The sequence below is a fragment of the Chlamydotis macqueenii genome, chromosome 14 (genome assembly GCF_036417535.1).
Source record: "Chlamydotis macqueenii isolate bChlMac1 chromosome 14, bChlMac1.mat, whole genome shotgun sequence".
Classification (NCBI taxonomy): domain Eukaryota; kingdom Metazoa; phylum Chordata; class Aves; order Otidiformes; family Otididae; genus Chlamydotis; species Chlamydotis macqueenii.
The window spans coordinates 2,839,365-2,860,214 of NC_141569.1; the positions used below are offsets into that span (position 1 = coordinate 2,839,365).

General features: G+C 51.4%; 2 pseudogenes; both read right to left on the minus strand.

Annotated features, from left to right (window-relative positions):
• Positions 1-1,065: 1,065 nt before the first annotated feature.
• On the minus strand, positions 1,066-4,609 carry LOC147598937 (protocadherin gamma-A5 pseudogene; annotated as a pseudogene).
• Positions 4,610-15,759: 11,150 nt separating this feature from the next.
• LOC147598938 (protocadherin gamma-B5 pseudogene) lies at positions 15,760-18,411 on the minus strand (annotated as a pseudogene).
• Between the last annotated feature and the right edge of the window lie 2,439 nt (positions 18,412-20,850).

Sequence of the window (20,850 nt, forward strand, 5' to 3'; positions counted from 1 at the left end):
CAGTCTCACAAAAGTTTAGACCTGTTGGCCATGCCAGCCAGGATACAACTGGCTGTCTGGCCTGGAAGCACATATTGCTGGCTCTTGTCCCATTTCTCACTCACCTCTATCCCCAAGTGCTTCATTCCACAGTCCACATTGACATGGAAGATTGCTCCAACCCCGGTACAGGATCTTCCACTTGGCATTGTGGTTCTCACGGGCTTACTTCTCAAGTGTGCCAATGTGCCTCTCGATGACATCCCCTCCCTCTACTCAATCAACAGCACCAGTCAGCTGGTATCATCTGCAAACTTGATGAGTCTGCACTCAATCCTGCTCTCTCTGTCATTGATGAAAATATTCAACAGTACTGGTCCTATTATGGACCCTTGAGGTATACTACATGTTACTAGTTTCAAGGTGGACATTGAGCCATCCAGCCAGGTCCTCATCCATCTAACCGCCCATCTGTCTAACCATTCTCTCTCCAGTTGAGTTTCCAACATGATTTAGGGAACACTTTGCACACACTTTCCCTCTGACACCTAGTTGCTTCATGGAATCCTTGGTGGAGCTATGTTGCCACTCTGCACTTTCAGAATGGCACTACAGATGAGTTTGCTTCATTATGCTCCAGACAAGGGTGCCTCCCGGAGCACACGTAGGTCTAGGAAAGCCTTCCTCTTTACAGCTGTAAACATCAAAGGTGTGCATGGGATCTACCCTGCACTCAGACATTTGGAACACATTAGACCTTCCCCACTTGATGAGACACGCTGAGGTCGAGCTGTAGCTTGTGGCAACAAGCAAGGCAAGAGATAGAAACATACAGAAATTAACAAAATCGAGTGTAATAACATTTCTTAGGGCAACCTTATAGAGCAGAAGCAACAGAAATTGCATGGTACTCCATTAAGCTCACAGTTGTGTTCACTATGACAAGCAAAGAAATGACCATATCTTCTTCTACAGCCTCAGAACCAGAGCTCCTCATCTTCTCTACAACTCCACACAACTTGCAGGCTTCCTTCTGACCTTCTTAAAACTGACCAAAACATATCATCCATAGAAAATGCACTAGGATCACACCAAGAACGGAGGTACATTATTCTCCTCACCATCATTCTTAGAAGAAAGAGAAGGATTCTAAACCACATGAAATAGAAACAGCCAGACTAAAAGAGGAGCAATCATCCAACAGACAATGGGTCATAAAATTAATGGCTTAGGGAGAATCTCCTCCCTTCGTTTATCACTTGCACTTTTCGACAGAGATGTGACTTCTACCCAGGCCACATTTACACCTATTCCCCATGAACAATAACAGAAAACAAAGATACCCTCACATCCCCTGACTTTCACAGGCACTGTAGTGTGAGCAAGAAGCACAAGCACATGACACCTTGCTAAATGAAGCTAAGCTGAGAATTTCATCTAAACCTACATACTGAGTAGACCACGTAAAGGAAAAACCAAAACATAAATCAGACAAGCAAGGCAAGGAAGTATTAGAAGAGAAAGTGGTGTCAGAGAAACCGAGCAGGAAGATCACTTCAGGCATGGAAATTCATCCCTAAGAGCACCTGCAAACCTTGGAGGTTTCACATTGCAAGTGCAATGCCCAGTTCTTGCCCAGACGGTTCCTCCACCAGGTGCACAAAGAAGGCAGCATGGAGGAATACAAAGACATTTCGTTGGTCACTACCTCACCATGAAGAAACCGAAAGGCTGAGAAGTAGAAATGACGAGCAGCTGAGTTATACTTGAGGGCATTAATACTCCATTTCAAGACAAACCCATCGTGCTCAAGAACCACTGCTAGCCGAAAGACATATGATCCTGCAAATAACGAAAGCTTCCTTTTCCTAGTAATACAACCATTCAGAAGAGGTAAGAGTGACATCAAGAACAGAATTACACATGTCGGGGAAAAAAATCAGAAGACAGCGCAAGACAAAAACAAAAAGTCCTGCTATCACGAACTTCCAGTCAACTGCAGACACACATCCTCTTTTTCCCACACCAACTGTAACGCTGAGTAACAACCCCACGTTCACCTCTCCGGACCGAGACCCACTACAACACCACGTGTCACGAACGAAACCTTGCCATCTTGTAAGCAAGCCTTCCCATGCAGGACACAGGAAGGGAAGCAGCGCAGGGACGCGTGGGAGAGAAAGCCCGGCCAGAGGAACTCACCGGCGGAGGGGCGGGGTCGGCGCGGCGGGCGGCCGCAGGGTCCTCCCCGAGCAGCGGCGCGGGCTCGTCGGGCGGCGGGCGGGCCGGGAGCGTGTCGCAGCAGCTGTCGCCCGGCGAGCGGAGCTGGCTCTTGCGCGAGCCGGCGGTGAGCGACACCTCGTGCGAGTAGGAGTGCAGGAAGGCGCGGACGCCGTCGATGCCCACGAAGTGCGAGGCCGGGACGCCGCGCAAGGCGCCGCTGCCCGCCGCCAGCAGCTGCTCGCGGCGCCAGCGCCAGCGCCGCAGGCGCAGCGCCAGCAGCAGCAGCAGGAAGGCGAGGAAGAGGCAGGACACGGCCGCCACGGCCACCACCAGCCAGCGCGTCAGGCTGCCGGCCGGCTCGCCCGGCGCCGCCGCCGCCGCGCTGCCCAGCTCCGACAGCAGCTCGGCCACGCTCTCGGCCAGCACCACCGTCAGCGTGGCCGTGGCCGACAGCGCCGGCCGCCCGTGGTCCTTCACCACCACCACCAGGCTCTGCCGCGCCGCGTCGCGGGCCAGCGGGAAGCGCGCCGTGCGCACCTCGCCGCTGTGCAGCCCGACGCGGAACAGCCCCGGCTCCGTCGCCTTGGCCAGCTCGTACGACAGCCACGCGTTCTGCCCCGCGTCCGCGTCCACCGCCACCACCTTGGCCACCAGCGCCCCGGGCTCCGCCGACCGCGGCGCCAGCTCCACGCCCGCCCCCGGCGCCGCCGGCGGGTACAGCACCTGCGGCGCGTTGTCGTTCTCGTCCACGATCGACACTCGCACCGACACGTTGCTGCTCAGCGCCGGCGCGCCGCCGTCCTCCGCCCGCACCCACAGCCACACCTCGCGCACCTCCTCGTAGTCGAACGACCGCAGCGCGTACAGCGCGCCCGTCTCCGCCTGCACCGACACGTACGACGACAGCGGCGCGCCCCGCACACGCCCCTCCGACAAGCGGTACCGCACGCGCGCGTTCTGCCCCGAGTCCGCGTCCGCCGCGCGCACCGTCAGCACCAGCGCGCCCGCCGCGTTGTTCTCCGACAGCCGGGCGCTGTAGCTCGCCTCCGCGAACACCGGCGCGTTGTCGTTCACGTCCAGCACCCGCAGCCACAGCACCGCGCTGCTCCACAGCGCCGGCGACCCGCCGTCCGCCGCCCGCACCGTCACGTTGTACTCCGACACCTCCTCCCGGTCCAGCTCCCGCGCCGTCAACACGCGGTAGTAGCTGCCCCGCGAGCTCTGCAGCCGGAATGGGAGCCCGTCGTCCAGGGAGCACCGCACCTCGCCATTGGCCCCCGAGTCGCGGTCCTGCACGTGCAGCACGGCCACCACCGTCCCCGACGGGGTGTCCTCTGAGATCTCGCTCAGCAAAGACGACACTGTCAGTTCAGGCGCGTTGTCGTTCACGTCTGTCACAGTGATTGCTACTTTCGCAGTGTCGAAAAGCTCTCCTCGGTCATGTGCCTGCACCTCCAGTTCGTACGAGTGGCCTTCCTCGAAGTCCAGGCACCGCATCAGGGTGATCGCTCCCGTCTCCGCGTCCAGTTGGAAAATCTTCGAGGCTTTCTCTAAGTCTGCCTTCATCGAGTACTTGACATGACCGTTGATCCCCTCGTCGGCGTCAGTGGCAGTCACGGTGACGAGGGCCGAGCCCACGGGCACGTCCTCCGGCACACGCACACTGTACTCCGCCTGGCTGAACACGGGCGCGTTGTCGTTCGCGTCCAGTACCACCACGCGGATCCGCGCCGTGCCCGTACGCGCCGGATCGCCGCCGTCGCTCCCCCTCAGCACCAGCTCGTGAAACGCCGCTGCCTCCCGGTCCAGAGCCTTCGCCAGCACCAGCTCGGGACGCTGAGCCCCGGCGGGGCCCGCCTGCACGGCCAGCGAGAAGTGCTCGTCTCCGCTCAGCTCGTAACTCCGCAGGGAATTCGGGCCCGAGTCCGGGTCGCGAGCCCTTGCCACGGGAAATCGTGACCCAGGGGCTGTCGTCTCACTCATTCTCAGCTCCGTTTCTGCCTCTCGGAAGGTGGGGGCGTTGTCGTTAATGTCCCTGATTTCCACTTCGATTTCGTGGATTTCCATGTCCCCCTCCACGATCACCTCACAGCGCAGCACGCATTGCTGCACACTCTCGCACAGCTGCTCTCTGTCTATCCGCTCCGCCGTCACCAAATGTCCCGTCTTCCCGTGCAGAGAGAAATACTGCGTCCTACCTCTCTCCAAGATGCGGACGCCGTGGTCGCGGAGCGCCGGCAGCTGCAGCCCCAGGTCCTTGGCCACGTCGCCCACGAACGAGCCCTTGGGCAGCTCCTCGGGAACCGAGTAGCGCAGCTGCCCCCACGCCGCCTCCCACGCCGCCACCAGCACGCACCACAGCACGGCTCGCTCCCGCCGGCCCCACAGCCTCGCTGCCGCACACATCGCTGCCACAGCCCCACCGGTCCCGGCGTCAGCTCCCCACCGCCGTTGCCGCCGGACCCTCCGCCTCGCCGCAACACGGATCCGCAACGCGAGGACGGTCACTCACCGCCCGCCCGCCGACACACACAGCGAGAGACCGAGACAGTCGGCCCGCAGCGGGCGGGGCTGCCTCCTGCGCTCCGGCCTTCCTCTCGCTCCTCCTCGGTCAACAGCGGCGCCCGCAGCCTCCTCCCGGCACTGCAGGCACCGAGAGCTGTCCGGTAGGAAATGCCCACCAGGAAATGCTCCCGTTGGAGCATATACGTAATCACAAAGAAGCAAAAGCCATTGCAATCTTTTCATATCAGACCTACCAAAGCTTTCCAGCTTCTCGGCATTCCTTCCTTTGGCTCATGCAACGCTCTGATGTTTGTGCCCCTGTCAATTCTTCTTTTACAGAGAAGAACAATTACACGGACAAATACATCCCCCCGAAGGGTAATGTGTACAGCTGTATGCTAAGATAGGAGAATGACCTTTATTCTTTTGCTTCTGATTCACAGAACTTCCTTCTTCTGCGTATCCTTACTTGAGCACTCACAACAGAGAAGTGCAAAGCCATGTCATGTCTTTAATAGAATTAAAAGCCATTTGGGTTTGGAAGGGACTTTTGAAGACCAGCCAGTCCAACCGCTCCACCACAGGCAGGGACATCCTCAGCAGATCAAAGACCTGTCCAATGTGACCCTGAGCACTTCCAATGATGGTGCATCCACAACATCTCTGGGCAACCTGTTCCATTGTCTCACCACCCTTATCGTAAAACATTTCTTCCTTACCTCCAATCCAAACCTACTCTCTTTCACTTTCAAATCGTTGCCTCTTCTCCTGCCACTTCAAGTCCTGGTAAAAAGTCCTTCTCTGTGTTTATTATACACCCCGTATATCTATTCAAAAGCCACAATAAGGTTTCTGCACAGCCTTCTCTTCCGCTGGCAGAAGAATTTCAATTCCCTTAGCCTTTCTTCACAGCCCTTTCACAGTTTTGTAGCTCTCCTCTGGTGCTGCTCTCACAGGGCCATGTCTTTCACGTACTGCAGGCTCTAGAGCTGCATGCATATTCCAGGCAGAGTCTCACAGAAGTTTAGTAAAGGGGGAGAACCACCTGCCTTGATGTGCTGCTTGTGATGCTGCCCTGGACACAATCTGCTTTCAGGGCTGCAAGCACACAGAGCTAGCTCATGTCCCATTTTTCACTCACCTCTATCCCCAAATCCTTGTCTGCAAGGCTGCTCTCAATCCATTCATCCTTCAGTCAGTATTGATATTGATGATTGTCCCAACCCAGGTGCAGGTTGTTCCACTTGGCCTTGTGGTTCTCACAGGCCCACTTCTCACGCCTGTCAAAGTCCCTCTCAATGACATCCTTTCCCTCTATTCGATCAACAGCACGACTCATTTGTTATAATCTTCAAACTTGATGAGGGTGCACTCAATCCCACTCTTTACATCACTGATGAAGAAACTGAACAGTACTAGTCCCAGTATGGACCCTTGAGGTATACTATACATTACTGGTTTCCAGGTGGACATTGATCCACTGATGCTTGGTGCTTGGTACTTGGCCATCCAGTCAGGTCATCATCCATGTAACAGCCATAACATCTATCAAAACCATCTCTCTCCAACTGAGTTTCCAACATGGTTTCAGGGACACCGTGCTCACATTCTCCCACTGACCCATAGTCTCTTCATGGAATCTTTGGTTGGGCTTGGTTGCCACTCTGCACTTTCAGGATGGCACTACAGCTGGGCTTTCTTCATTAGGCTCCAGACAAGGGTGCCTCTGAGAGCAGACGTAGGTCTAGGAAAGCCTTCCTCTTTGCAGCTGTAAACATCAAAAGTGTGCATGGAACTGCCCTGTACTCCAACAATTGGAACAGATTGGACCATTTGATCAGACACCCTGAGATCGAGCAACAAGCTCATGACAACAAGCAAGGCAAGAGTTAGAAACACACAGAGACAACAAATCAGATGGAAAAACATACCTTAGAGCAAACTTATTGAGCAGAATCAACAGCTCGGGTGCACTAACATTTCTTAGGGCAACCTCATTGAGCAGAAGAAATGCAAATTGCATGGTACTCCATTAGGCACACAGTTGTGTTCACTATGACAAGCAAGGAACTGATCATCTGTTCTTCTATAGCCTCACAACCAGAGCTCCTTGTCTCCTCTCCAACTCTATACAACTTGCAGGTTTGCTTCTGACCTTCTCATAACTGGTAAAAACGTATCACCCAGGGATAATGCACTACATCCACAACGAGAAGGGAGGTACATTGTTCTGCTCACCACCATTCTCAGAAGAAAGAAAAAAAAAATCTAAATTCATCCCCGAGAGCACCTGCACATTATGGAGGTCTCACAGTGTAGCCCTAAAGTTTTACTCTGGACTATGTAGAAGGGCATTTCATATTAAGAAAGAGTGATCAGCTCTCAGCTCTCGCCTACCCATCTCCCACAAATATCCAGCTGTAAGTTCAAATGTCTCAGCAGGTGGCTCTTTCTCAAGCTAAGCCTTCTGAGAAGTTACAGCAGATGCTCTTTTAACTTCTGCCTCATTTTCCTCACACATACAATTCTCTCTTAAGTGGTTTAAGTAGCATTGGCTGCAAAATAACACTTAGGCAGAGGCAGGCTCTCTCCTGCTTCTTCCTCACCTTCTTCCAAAATTGGAACAGATATGAACTTCACAATTTGACCAGACACACTCAGGTCTAGCTGAAGCTCATGACAACTAAAAAGGAAAGAATTAGAAACATACAGAAATGAATGGATCAGCTGGAATGAAGTTTCTTACACTAAACTTGATGTTGTGGTATAGACCCACTCAGCAGCTAAAACACCACACTGTCGCTCAGTCACTTCCACTCCTTTACCACAGTTGCACCCCGTGGGATGGGGGGGGGGGGGGGAGAGAGAATTGAGAAAGAATGGCAGAACTCCTGGGTTGAGATAGAAACAGTCCAAGAAATGTAAAACAAAAGCAATAACAGAACATATGGAAGCATCTAATGTACAGTCAAATCGCTCACAGTGGAGCCTGATGCTCAGCTCCCTCCCAAGCAGCAAAACTTGACTCTGAGCACCATCTCCACTTTATGCACTGAACATGGGGTCACATGGGATGGAAGAGGCCTTGGGCTGGTTTGGGTAAACTATCCTGGCTCTTGGCTAATTAGCAAATCATCCCAGCTGTGTCTCCAGCCACAGGTTCCACCAGCTCCACCTTCTCCCCCAGCTCTGGTGAAAACTAACTCTGTCCTAGCCCACAAACAGGACACTTGTTGAGCAGAAGCAACTCAACTTTTATGCATGGTACTGCAACTGTGTGAATTACAGGGAAACTACAACAACTAGGGAAATGAGCAGCTCTTCTTCCACTGCTTACCAACCAACACATCTCCTCCAAGTCTTCTCTCCAACCATGAATGAGTAGCAGATTAGCTTCTGATCCTCTTAATTGGCAAAAGTATATAATGATGATGCAAGACAATCACACCAAGAAGGGAGGAACATTTGTCTGCTCACCACCATTCTCAGAAAAAAAAAACCAAGATTCTAAATAGCACGAATGAGCAATCGGCAAACTAAAACCAAAACAGAATGTGTCATCAAACCAGTAACTCAGGTGCAATCTCCTCCCCTCTTTCATTACACTCACTCTTCTATGGAGATGCAACTTGTACTCTGGTCATGCTTTCAGCTACTCACACTACCAAAAACAGAAGACAAGTGTACCCTCACATCTCCTGCCTTCCATACCAGCTGCGGCATGAGCAAGAGCCACTAACACACAATGCTACTTTGAATGAGGTTTCACACAGCAAGTAGAAGCCATTCCACCCATACACCATCCTTCTAGGTACACACTTCTGCTCAAATACTTTCTTCTCAGACGACTACCATTGCCTTTCTGGACAGCAAATCCAGGATCACACCATGAATGGCACAGACCTATGCACCAGCCATGAGATCAAACCATAGGCCAAGATAAAAACACACTGACCCACCTACTTTCCTGGTTGGAAGCCAGGCTCTCACTCTCCTTGCTCTGCATACACAGCTTTTACTTGAACCATGGCCTATACCAAATATTTAGGCCATGGATCAGCCACAGACAGAAGAGCATTTCACTCTGCAACATTCTGGGGAAACAGAAGTAGATCAATGTCTTTGTCTTGGCAGCTGTATCCTTCTAGGCATGGATGGAAACTGCTCCCCCAGACTGATAATTTTCACAGATCTCTACTTTTAAAGGACTATCAGCCAAATGGAGGGCCAGCTTTAGAGCATGACAAGAAAGAAGGAAGGAATGGGAAACCTGCAGAAGTGAAGGCATCACAGCTTAACAGTTCAGATAATGTCAACTGTAGGACGTACAGGAGAGGGGTACCTAGCTGGTTACAAGTACATGCGAGGATCACCCTGGAATGTGCAAAAAAGACCATAGCCACAGTTCTCCAAATAATTTATTTGGACAACAAGAAAATGCACAGGAACACAACTATGGCACCCACATAACAACTTGGAGAAAGTCAATATTGGCACCTACTTTCTAGACATGTTTCAAACCATACCACAGTGAAATCTTCATCCAGTCTTATCTCTGTGCACACAGAACGCTCAAATATCATGCAAGGGGAAGCTATGTTTTCAAACAGACATCATTGAAATGAATGTTTCCCACACAACTTCTCTTCGAAGAGAAGAAGGGTCACAACATGGACGTATGCTTAGAGACTTCTCTGCTCATCACGCTCATTTGAAGAAACACAAAATGTTCTAAAGGCCATAAGCGATATGCAGCTCAGTTAAAGACTCAGTCAGCAGTATCAGCTCAAATCTTTCTTCTTCAGCACATGGACAATTTGGATGGTACGTGACTCTGGAACAGTTAATGCAATGTTTACATCTACACCCAATATCTACCATCCACAAGAAAAGCTGTATTCTACATAACAGTGCACAAATTGAGTAGCTTCCTCACACGTGCTTCAAATAACAAGCCCCACACTCAGAAATTCCTGACAAAAATACCCTCCCATTCCCTACATTCATACCAATTTCATACTCACAAAATATCAGCAGTTACTTCCTATGAGCAAGGGCCATTAATAACTCCTCACAGATTGCATCGTTGCCATTGATTTTCATCATTTGTATGTAGATCCTACCCAAAGAAAAGATGCACGAACAGCTTCTCCTTTACCATAAGGTCTATCAATTCTTACCACAAAGGCTACCAATTCTTAGCAAGTGTATTTTGCAAGCAAGAGCATTTCTTCTAGGAACATTTTAACATAGAAACAATTAACACTTCTTCCGGTAATATTTTAACTAGGAAAATGAGGAAGGCAAGAGTGTAAAACACGCAAAAAAGGAACATAATATACTCTTCTGGCAGAGTAGATACATAATTAAGATATTTAGGTGTATGGTGAATACACCATTGTCTCCTCTCAAAGCTCCCATTGTGGTATTTCTCACAATTAGTTAATTCAGCTGTAACTGTAGGAGATACACGAGAGCGGTTGTAAGTACATGGGAGGATGACACTGGAGTTTGCACAAAAGACCATAGCCACAGTTCCCCAAGGAATTTCTTTGGACAATAACAAAAGGAAAATGCACAGGACCACAACTACAGACCCATATAACCACTAGGAGAAACTAAATATTTGCACCTACCTTTAAGATGTTTCAAACCATACCACAGCACAGTCTTCTGCGAGCCCTGTCTCTGTGCACACAGAATGCTTCAGCATGCTCCGACATCAAGCAACAGGGAAGCTAAGTTTTCAGACACACAGAAATGTTTCTCACACAACTTCTCCTCAGGGACAACAAGGATCATACAACATGGATGCATGCTTAGAGACTTCTCTGCTCATCACACTCATTTGAAGGAGTGTAAAATGTTCTAAAAAGTGTAAGGGATTAAGTGATATACAGCTCAGCTAAAGACTCCATCAGTAGCATAAGCTCAAAGATACCATCATTCTTCTTCAGTACACATGGTGCAAGACTCTGCAACCATTAATGCAATGTTTATGTCTACGCTCAACATCTAACATCCACGGGATTCACTGTATCCAACACAACAGTGCATAAATTGAGTAGCTTCTTCGCACATGCTTCAGATAACATAATTAAGGTATTTAGACGGTACTTAATACATAATTTGCTCATTCCAAGCCCCCATTCCAACCTCCCCCCCCCCCCCCCCCCCATAAGTACATAATTCACCTGTCAATTAAGACCATTACAACAACCTGGAAACATATAGGAGGAACCTCAGAGGACTCCTGATAAAGTGACAATAATGAGTTTTAGGCAAAATTTTGTTTAAAGATTAAGCTTTTATTGCATGAAACCACAGCTGGGCACTGAAGAGGGAAAGGAACAAACCATCTCTCTTCTCTAATTCAACAGCTCCTCACACAAAGCTCCCACAGTTCTCATCTCACACAATTCACAACTTGCATGGTGTTCCTTGACCTGCATGATCTGCATGAACATCTTCTCAAAAGACCAGTTCCCCACACCACTTCCCTGTAACATGTACCACAGTCAGGTCATGGATGTATGGCAGGAGGGGAGGCGCATTTTCTGAGAGGTTTGAAAGCACAGAAATGACACACATGTAGATGCACCTCTTCTACTACATTTACAGCTGGTTTAAATCTACTTCTCCTACCAGAGAAAGGACAGAACACCAAAGCACCCTCACTTCTCCTGCCTTCCACATCGCGTAGAAGGCTGATGAAACCTCCATCAAACCTCCACTTCTACCCAGTGTGGAAGGCAGGAGAAGTGAGGGTGCTTTGGTGTTCTGTCCTTTCTCTGGTAGGGGAACCATCTGTCAATGTAGTAGATGAGGTACATCTATTTGTACATCAAAGCACCCTCCAGCAAATGCCCTACATTAGTAATAGGCACCAACACACAGAGTCTCTGTACAGGAAGCTATGCCTTGCCTTACCTGCATACAGAAGAAAGGTAACAGGAAAAGAAGAAATTCAGACTCCAATAAAAGAATGCGAGGAGAAGCATACCGCACATTGTGAACCTCCTTGTAAGCAAGGCTTCTCCCCCTTGAAAGCTTAAAATTCTCCTTGTAAGCAAGCTTCCCCACGCAGGAGAATTCCCATTAACACCTTTGATGTTTACAGCTGTAAAGACAAATGCTTTTCTAGACCTGTGTGTGATCCCAGAGGCACACTTGTCTGGAGTGTAATGAAGCAAACCCATCTGTAGTGACATCCTGACATGCACTGAGATGCATCTGAGAATGCAGAGTAGCACTCAGCTACAGGGCCACCACTATCGCTGACGGTGCATCCTCTGAGATCTTGCTCAGCGACTATGACACTGTCAGTTCAGGCACATTGTCATTCACATCTGTCACCACTACGATCACACCAAGAAGGGAGGTACATTGTTCTGATCACCACCATTCTCAGAAGAGAGGAATTCTAAACCACATGAAATAGAAACAGACAACCTAAAAAAGGAGTGGTCGTTCAACACAGGTCATCAAACTAATGGCTTAGGGAGAGTCTCTGCCTCTGTTTTATCACTTGCACTGTTCTGAAGAGATGTGACTTCTACCCAGGTCACATTTATACCTATTCCCCACAACAATAACAACAACAACAAAAAAGATACCCTCACATCTCCTGACTTTCACACCCACTGTAGCATGAGCAAGAAGCATGAACACACTATGTATTGCTAAATGAAGCTATGCTGAAAATTTGATGTAAACCTACATACTGAGTAGACTACATAAAGGAAAAAGCAGACATAAATCAGACAAGCAAGGCAAGGAAACATTAGAAGAGAAAGTGTCAGAGAGAGTCACTGGAAAGATGGCTCAGTCTTCACTGCAGGTGTGGAAATTCATCCCTGCGACCACCTGCAAGTCCTGGAGGTCTCACATTGCAAGTGCAGCCCTAAAGTCTTACTCTGGAGTACACAGAAGGGGGCTTGATTTCAGGAAATAGTCATCAGCATTCGGCATTTTTTCTAATACATCACCTACTCATCTCCCACAAATATCAAGCCGTAAGTTTTACTACTCACCCTTCAATGTGTCTCCTCCAAGTCTTCTCTCCAACCTTAAACAAGTTGAAGGTTTACTTCTGACCCTCTTAACTGGCAAAAATATATCATGAGATGACAATGCACTGTGACCGCACCAACAAGGGAGGTATGTTTGTCTGCTCAGCACTATCCTCAGAAGAAAGAGGACTCTAAATAACATGGATGTGCAATCATTGAGGTAAAACAGAATTAGTCATCAAACTAATGAATTAGGTGGAATGTCCTCGTCTCTTTAATCAGACGCACTCTTCCATAAAGATGAGAATTGTACTCTGGTTGTGCTCTCATCTATTTGCCCTACCAAAACCAGAACACAACTCTACAAGCAAGTTACTTTCTTCCTTCTGCCATTCCTTCATGGACACACAGTTCCACTCTTCCCATCCACACCACACAAGGAAGCCCAGGAGAAAGTGGATGGAGGTTCAGAAAGGCCCACAGCTTTCCTTCTGTACAGTTAGGATATGCATTCACCCTTAAAAACACACACCATTTTCGACAGCACAGGTTTTGCAAACATTTTTTTTTGCCTGTCAACATCCAGCATTTGCAGAGCTCATTACACTCAAGAGGTTCACAAATCCTGAACCATTTTGTCCAGCACAAGTTGTATGGCAAGAACCTCTCCACGGAGCCTACACGAGTGACAGCTGATGATGCAGGAAGTGCCAGTTCAAATTTGCCAAAATAAAAAAAAGCGGCAGTACAACACTATTTCACTTGCCCATGTAAACATAGAACGGCACTAATGGTCCAAGCAGACAAAGGAAGACCAATTGCCCACTACCCCCAGCATGAGGTCAGGAAAGGTCTCTGCATGAGATTAGGCAAGAAAGCGTTCCTGAGAACACCGTACAGGAGGCTCCCCTACTGCTCCAACATCACTCTTTGCCACCCACCCTGCTTTCAGGCTCTAGGTCACTGGATCACTTTGCACTGCTTGTACTACAGCTACCCAGGAGGCAGGAAGAACTGCAGTGAGCCTGACGTGCGGAAATAGACTCTATAACTCGGAAGTTATAAAGTAGGTATGTTTAATGCGCGCAGATGCACGGGGGATCGCTCCACCACAAACGTGCATGCCCGAGGTAGCAACTCACCCTAAATTTATACAAGCAAGTGTTACATATTCATAAAGTTTCACAATACGCCTATACATATGCATGACCTATCCCCGCCTACTCTCGCTTCATATGTTAATTAGCTTATCAGTCCCTTGCGCTTGCGCAAGTCCTTCCAAAAATTGTGGGCAGGGGTCTTCAGTGGTCTTCTGGGTCTTTTGCCTGGATTGTGATGATCCTGCAAGCTTGCACTGTTCTTATCGGCTTGGGTTGATTCATGTCCTTGTTAAGCATCTGTTTACATGACGAGTGCCATCCTGTTTTCCTTTAGCAAGGAGATTTACGTGACGAGTGTCATCCTGCTTTGGAAATCCTTGTTTCTTTTAATCATTCGCTCGAGATAGTGTGAGACTGTTTCTTACTCTCCCACACATCAGTCATAAGCCCCCCTATCAGGAGAAGGGAAACAAACTTCCTCCCACTAGCTGTTTCTTTAAGCCCCATGGTCAGCGCCTATGTGTCTGTATTTTATTCTTTAACTATATGGTTGGGTTAACTCATTCCTCCCCTTATCTCAAGCCTGGCCAGAACCATCTGCTTGGCTCCCTGCAAACTGAAGGGAAAACGGCTTTGCAAGTGCAGCAGGAAGAACAGGTACGTCTGCGTATTTTGTACCCCACACCAGCAAAAATGAGAATGACAGCAGCACTATGACAGAACTGTTTTGCTGCAAATTCTTCTGGTGCACCTCTTTTCCGCACATGTGTCTATTCCCAACTGTATTTTTAAACCGGATGAGAGGAACTGACTGGCTTTGAAATCCTGATTCGTCTAAAGAAAAGAAGGCTTTTGAATGCAAAACGTGAAGCTTTTTTTCTTTTTCTTGAGATCTCATTCTACACTACCACCTCTATATGAGAGAGATTAGGAAAGACAATAATAGACGGACCTACCACCCAAAAGAGACATAAGAAATAACTGCACAAAGAAGTTTATCATGCCTGGATAAAATTTATCCATCCCATTAATTATGCCATTTCCACAGCAGCCTTCTTCCAAAAGATGAGAGGGCACTTGGCAGAAGAGGAGAACAATCACTAGGGAGGAACAATCTGTAGCTTCTCTGTTCATGGAGAAAACAAACACCTTTCCTTTGGAAAACCAACAGGTTTGCATCCAGCTAGCAACCACGTTCAAATACATCAGCTTGGGAAAAAAATTATGAGGAAGGAAAAAAATCTCTAAAAATAAGCCTCCACCACACTTTCTGTCATGCACAATCATTAATTTACCATGTCACCATTACTAACCCATGCAATACCATGTTCCTTTCTTCACAGAGACACTGATCAGCACTTTCCATCCACAAAGGTTAAACCCGCTCCAATACTGCTACCATTTCTGCAAGAGCAAACCCCCAAAAGATGGGCAACATTCTTCTGTCACTAGGGACGAAGAATCTGTCACCTTTCCACTAATTGAGCCACATTCACCTTTCCTTTGGGAGTCCAATATCAAAAAGGCATTAACCATTGGGTTTGTGTCCACCTATCAACCAGGGGCAAGTACGTCAGTTTGAGAAAAAGCGATCAGGAAGAAAAAAATCTCCAACACCATGTGACAATCCCGAGCCTGTCACACACAATCATTGGGTCTCATTCTACACAGTAAGGAGTCACCGTTAATAACTTATACTGTTTTAGACAGTATAAGAGTTGTCGACAAAACCCCCGTGCTGAACCTGAACCTATTACCAACCAAGAACCAAGACGTGCGGTGGCTCAGTGCCTGCACTGAATGAGGAAGGGACTTGGAGTGTGAGCCGAAGGGACTCTAACTGATCCCTAATTCCTTCGCGGAGACAAGCACCAGCACTCCACATCCACACCCCCCCCCAAGGAAAACCCACGGCAAAGAGGACGGGGGTGCAGAAAGGCTCAACACAAGCAACGAGAACGCGCGGGCTGACAGACCTGCGGTGCGTCGGGGTCCGCGGGCGGCTCTCCCGCGCCGATGCTGCTGCTCGAGCTCCGCTTCCCGCCGGGCTCCCCGCCGAGCAGCTCCTCCGCGGCCAGGCTGGGCAGCGGCGGCGGCAGCCAAGCGGCCTCGGCGACGGCGGGGCCCGGCGCCACGGCCAGGTTGTAGCAGTAGGGCAAGGTGCCCTCGCAGAAGTCGGCCGGGAAGGCGGCGCCGGCCACGGAGAAGCGCTGCGCGCCCAGGCAGCGCAGGACGGCGGGCGGCCCGGCCCCGCGCACCCGCGCCAGCACGGCCAGCGCCACGCTGAGCAGGAACAGGGCGGAGAGGAGCGCCAGCGCCAGCACCAGGTAGAACTGCAGCTCCGCCGGCGAGTCGGCGCCCGCCGCCCGCTCGCTCAGCTCCGGCAGCGCCTCCTGCAAGCTCTCGGCCAGCACCACGTGCAGCGTGGCAGTGGCCGACAGCGCCGGCTGCCCGTGGTCCTTCACCACGGCCACCAGCCGCTGCTTCGCCGCGTCCCTCTCCGACACGGCCCGCGCCGTGCGCACCTCGCCGCTGTGCAGCCCGACGCGGAACAGCGCCGGCTCCGGCGCCTGCACCAGCTCGTACGACAGCCACGCGTTGCGCCCCGCGTCCGCGTCCACCGCCACCACCTTGGCCACCAGGTACCCGGGCTCCGCCGACCGCGGCACCACCTCGAACGGGGCCGGGGCTGCTGCCGACCCCGCCTCTCCTGAGACCGCCCCCGCGGCCGCCGCTGGCCACAGCACCCGCGGCGCGTTGTCGTTGCGGTCCAGCACGAAGACGCGCACCGTCGCCGTCGAGCTCCGCGCCGGCGAGCCGCCGTCCTGCGCCCGCACCGCCACCGCGAACTCGCGGCACTGCTCGTAGTCGAACGAGCGCTGCGCGTACACCGCGCCGCTCTGCGCCTCCACCGACACGTACGGCGCCGCGCCCGCACTGCCGCCCGCCAGCCAGTAGCTCACGCGCCCGTTGGCACCGGCGTCCGCGTCCCGCGCGCGCACGTGCAGCACCGCCGTTCCCGCCGCGTTGTTCTCCGCCACGTAGGCGCTGTAGGCGGCCTCCTCGAACACCGGCGCGTTGTCGTTCACGTCCGACACCTCCAGCACGAGCGCCGTGCGGCTAGACAGCGACGGGCTGCCCCGGTCCCTGGCCACCACCGTCACCCGCTGCTCGGCCGCCTGCTCCCGGTCCAGCGCGCTCGCCGTCACCACCTTGTACGAGCCGCCCGACGACGCCACCATCGACAGCGCCGCCTCGCCCGACAGCTCGCACGACACCTCACCGTTCTCCCCGGAGTCCGGGTCGCCCACACTCAGCAGGGCCACCACCGTGCCGACCGGCGCGTCCTCGGGCACCGGGCTCGACACCGACAGCACCCTGATTTCAGGTGCGTTGTCGTTCACGTCCAGCACCTCCACCTCCACCTTGCAGTGCGCCACCAGACCGCCCCCGTCCCTCGCCTCCACCAGCAGCGTGTAGCCTCGCGTGTCTTCGAAGTCCAGCGCCTCCAGCAGCGCGATCGTCCCGCTCTCCGCGTCCACCACGAACTTCTCAAGCACCTTGGCCGCCGTTTTCCCGAACCCGTAGGTGATGCGGGCGTTGCTGCCGGCGTCGGCGTCGGAGGCGGAGACGTTCAGCACCGTCGAGCCCGGCGGTGCGTCCTCGCGCAGGTTCGCGCGGTACCGCTCCTGCGCGAACACGGGTGGGTTGTCGTTGGCGTCGGTGACGTTGATGCAGAGCTGCGCGGTGCCGCTGCGGGGCGGTTCCCCGCCGTCCACCGCCGTCAGCACCAGCCGAAAGGAGCTCTGCTTCTCCCGGTCCAGCGCCCGACGTAGCACCAGCTCCGCTACCTTGCTGCCGTCCTGGCTCTCCTTCACCTCCACCGCGAAGTGCCCGTTGGCCTCCAGCTCGTAGCCCTGTAGAGAGTTACTGCCCACGTCCGCGTCTTCCGCCATGCCCAAGAAAAAGCGGGCGCCGGGAGAAGTCAACTCGTTGATCTCCACCTGGAAATTCTCCTGCAGAAAACGCGGCGCGTTGTCATTGACATCTTGGATGGCCACCTCGACGTGGAAAACGTTCAGAGGGTTCTGCACCAGCACCTGTAGGCTAACGGAGCAGGACGCTGCCTCGCCGCACATCTCCTCCCGGTCCAGCCTCTCGCTCACGTACAGGTTCCCGCTCTCCCCGCTCACGCCGAAGTATTGCTTCTCGCCGCTGAGCCGCAGCTTGCGCGCCGGCAGCTCCGCCGGGCTCAGCCCCAGGTCCCGCGCCAGCGGCCCCACCAGCGAGCCTCTGCCCAGCTCCTCGGGGATGGCGTAGCGGATCCGCTCCGCCGCCGCCTGGCAGCACAAGCCCAGCAGCAACGCGGCCAGCAGCACTCGCCCGGCTGCTCGCCTCCGCCTCTGCCTCTGCATGCCGGCCATGCTCGGCAGCGCTTGCCGCAATCCTCCTTCCTGCCGCTGCCCTCCTCCCTTCCAGCCGCTCTCCGCAGAGAGCGCAGGGGCCGCCGGAGGGCAGCGATCTCGCCACCGCTCGGACGCCGCTGCTCTTCTCGCCGCTGCTCTTCTCGCCGCTGCCGCTCTGGCAGGCGCCGTGCGAGCGAGGAGCCTGCGGGGGCAGGACGCTGCGGCGGCTCCGTCTCCGGCTGCGGCTCCAGGGCCGCTCCGCGTCGGCCAACAGCGGCACCCGGAGGCGCCGAGACGCCACTGCAGCCGCCTGATGGCCGGGCTGGCGGAGCCCGGGCCGTGGCCGCCGGGAAGGGACTGCTCCGGCCTCGGGGCTCCGTTTTTGCGGGAATCGGGCACCGCAGAAGGAATCGCTTCCTGCCGCTCTAAAGGCCAACCGTGTGGCTCCGCTCAGCAGCGCGAAGGAAGAGACCGGCTGGGGAACGTGCTGCCGAGCAGCGGGAGGAGTGCGCAGATCTCGTTCAGCACAGCGCAGCTCAGAACAGGTAGGTAACCAGCAGGGCAGCGGGTGGCTGGCGTATTCCAACAGCTCCTGCTGCTGCTGCACGATTTATTTGCTCGGCTGTTTGGTTTCGGTTCTACGAGCTCCAAGAAGCAACAGCTACACAATACTTCCGAGGAGAAGCAGCTACACGGTACTTCCGAGGAGAAGGTCTTCGTGAGTAGAAGCACCACTGCTGCCGTTTGCTTTCAGGAGATGCTTGTTTATATCCATGTCATCTCCAAAGCCTGGGAATGGTCTTCCGGTTGAGGAAGAAGTACCTCCATTGTGGAAAACACACAGCATTCTGGTACATAAACTTGCCACTGCTGTCACTATTGGCTGAGGAGCAAACTGTGTGAGGAACTTGCACACAGGAGACAAGAACAAGACCAAAGCAGGAACAGGCGGCTCTACGTTCTTTTCCAATAATGGCTTACATTCATACTACATAATGACTGTTGAGTAAAAAAGATATGTAACAAGAGAAGAGTGATAATTCAGTGAGCCAAAGATGGACTTGAGAAAGAAAAAACACCACAACTAACATGCCGTTCATGATAAAAATATTTTTGTATGTGTATCTTTTAAGTAAAACTGGTCACTAGCAGGTAAGGGGCACAGAAAAAGAAGACATCCGTTGTAACAGATACCGCTCCTAAGAATACATAGTACTCTGTTGCTCACACACGGCTTTCAAGGGTAATAAATAACAAACAATATCAAATCGAGTGCTACTACATGCATGAGCAGGTAATAATGAGAAACAAGCAATAAGATCGTAGAAAAAGTACAAAGCAGTAATTAACACATCACAGAAATTTATACAAGGGGCTATTAACAGCTCATTTAAAGACAATCTCATCCTACTCAAGTACAATTGCTGTCGGAAAGAAATCTGATCCTGCTAGTAACACAAGCTTCCATTTGTTAATAAGGCAAAATAATGCTGTTGTCCCTTCAGAAGACCTAATAGTGCCAGGAAAAATGGTATTTATGTACGTCGGGAGACAAAATGAGAAATGAATGGGAAACCTGCAGAAGTGAAGGCATCATAGCTTAGCAGTTCAGATTATGTCAACTATAGGAGGTACACAGTAGGTACTTTTTTTCTAGTTGATAAAAGGTATGCGGGAGGATCACACAGAATTTTACAGCAAAGATCACAAAGACTTTTGTCCAAAGAATTTCTTTGCATAAGAAGACAAGGAAAATGCACACGACCGCAACTATGGCACCTATATAAGAACTTGGAAAAACTGAACACTGGCATCTACCTTTTAGACATTTCAAACCATACCACAATGACTCGTTGCACCTCCCCCGTCTCTGTGCAGATAGAATGCTTGGAGCGTGCTCCAACAGCATGCAAGCGGGAAACTATGTATTCACATAGACAGAATTTTTTCCCGCACAACTTCTCTTCAGAGAGAAGGATAACATAGATGGATGCTCAGAGATTTCTCTGCTCATCACACTCACTTGAAATGTAAAATGTTCTAAAGGCCATAAGCGATATGCAGCTCAGTTAAAGACTCAGTCAGCAGTATCAGCTCAAACACACCGTCACTTTTTTGTAGCACATGGATAATTTGGATGGTAGGTGACTCTGCAACCATTAATTTAATGTTTACATCTTCACTCAGTATCTACCATTCACAGGAAAAGCTGTCCTACATGACAGTGCACAAATTGAGTTGCTTCCTCACACATGCTTCAAATAACAAGCCCCACACCCAGAAATTCCTGACGAAAACACCCTCCCATGTCTACATTCACATCAATTTAATACTGACAAAACATCAGTAGTTATTTCCTATGAGCAAGAGCCATTAATAACTCTCCAGTAACATTTTTAACTAGAATAACGAGCAAGGCAAGACTGTGAAACACGCAAAAAAAAAAAAAAAAAAAAAGAAAAAAAAGAAAGGAACGGAGGATACTCTTCTAGATTATGGCACAGTCGATACATAATTGAGATATTTAGTAGGTAATTAATACACTGCTGGCTCCTCCCAAAGCTCCCCTTCTGACACTTCTCCTAAGTACATAATTCAGCTGTCAATTAAGACCATCACAACAAC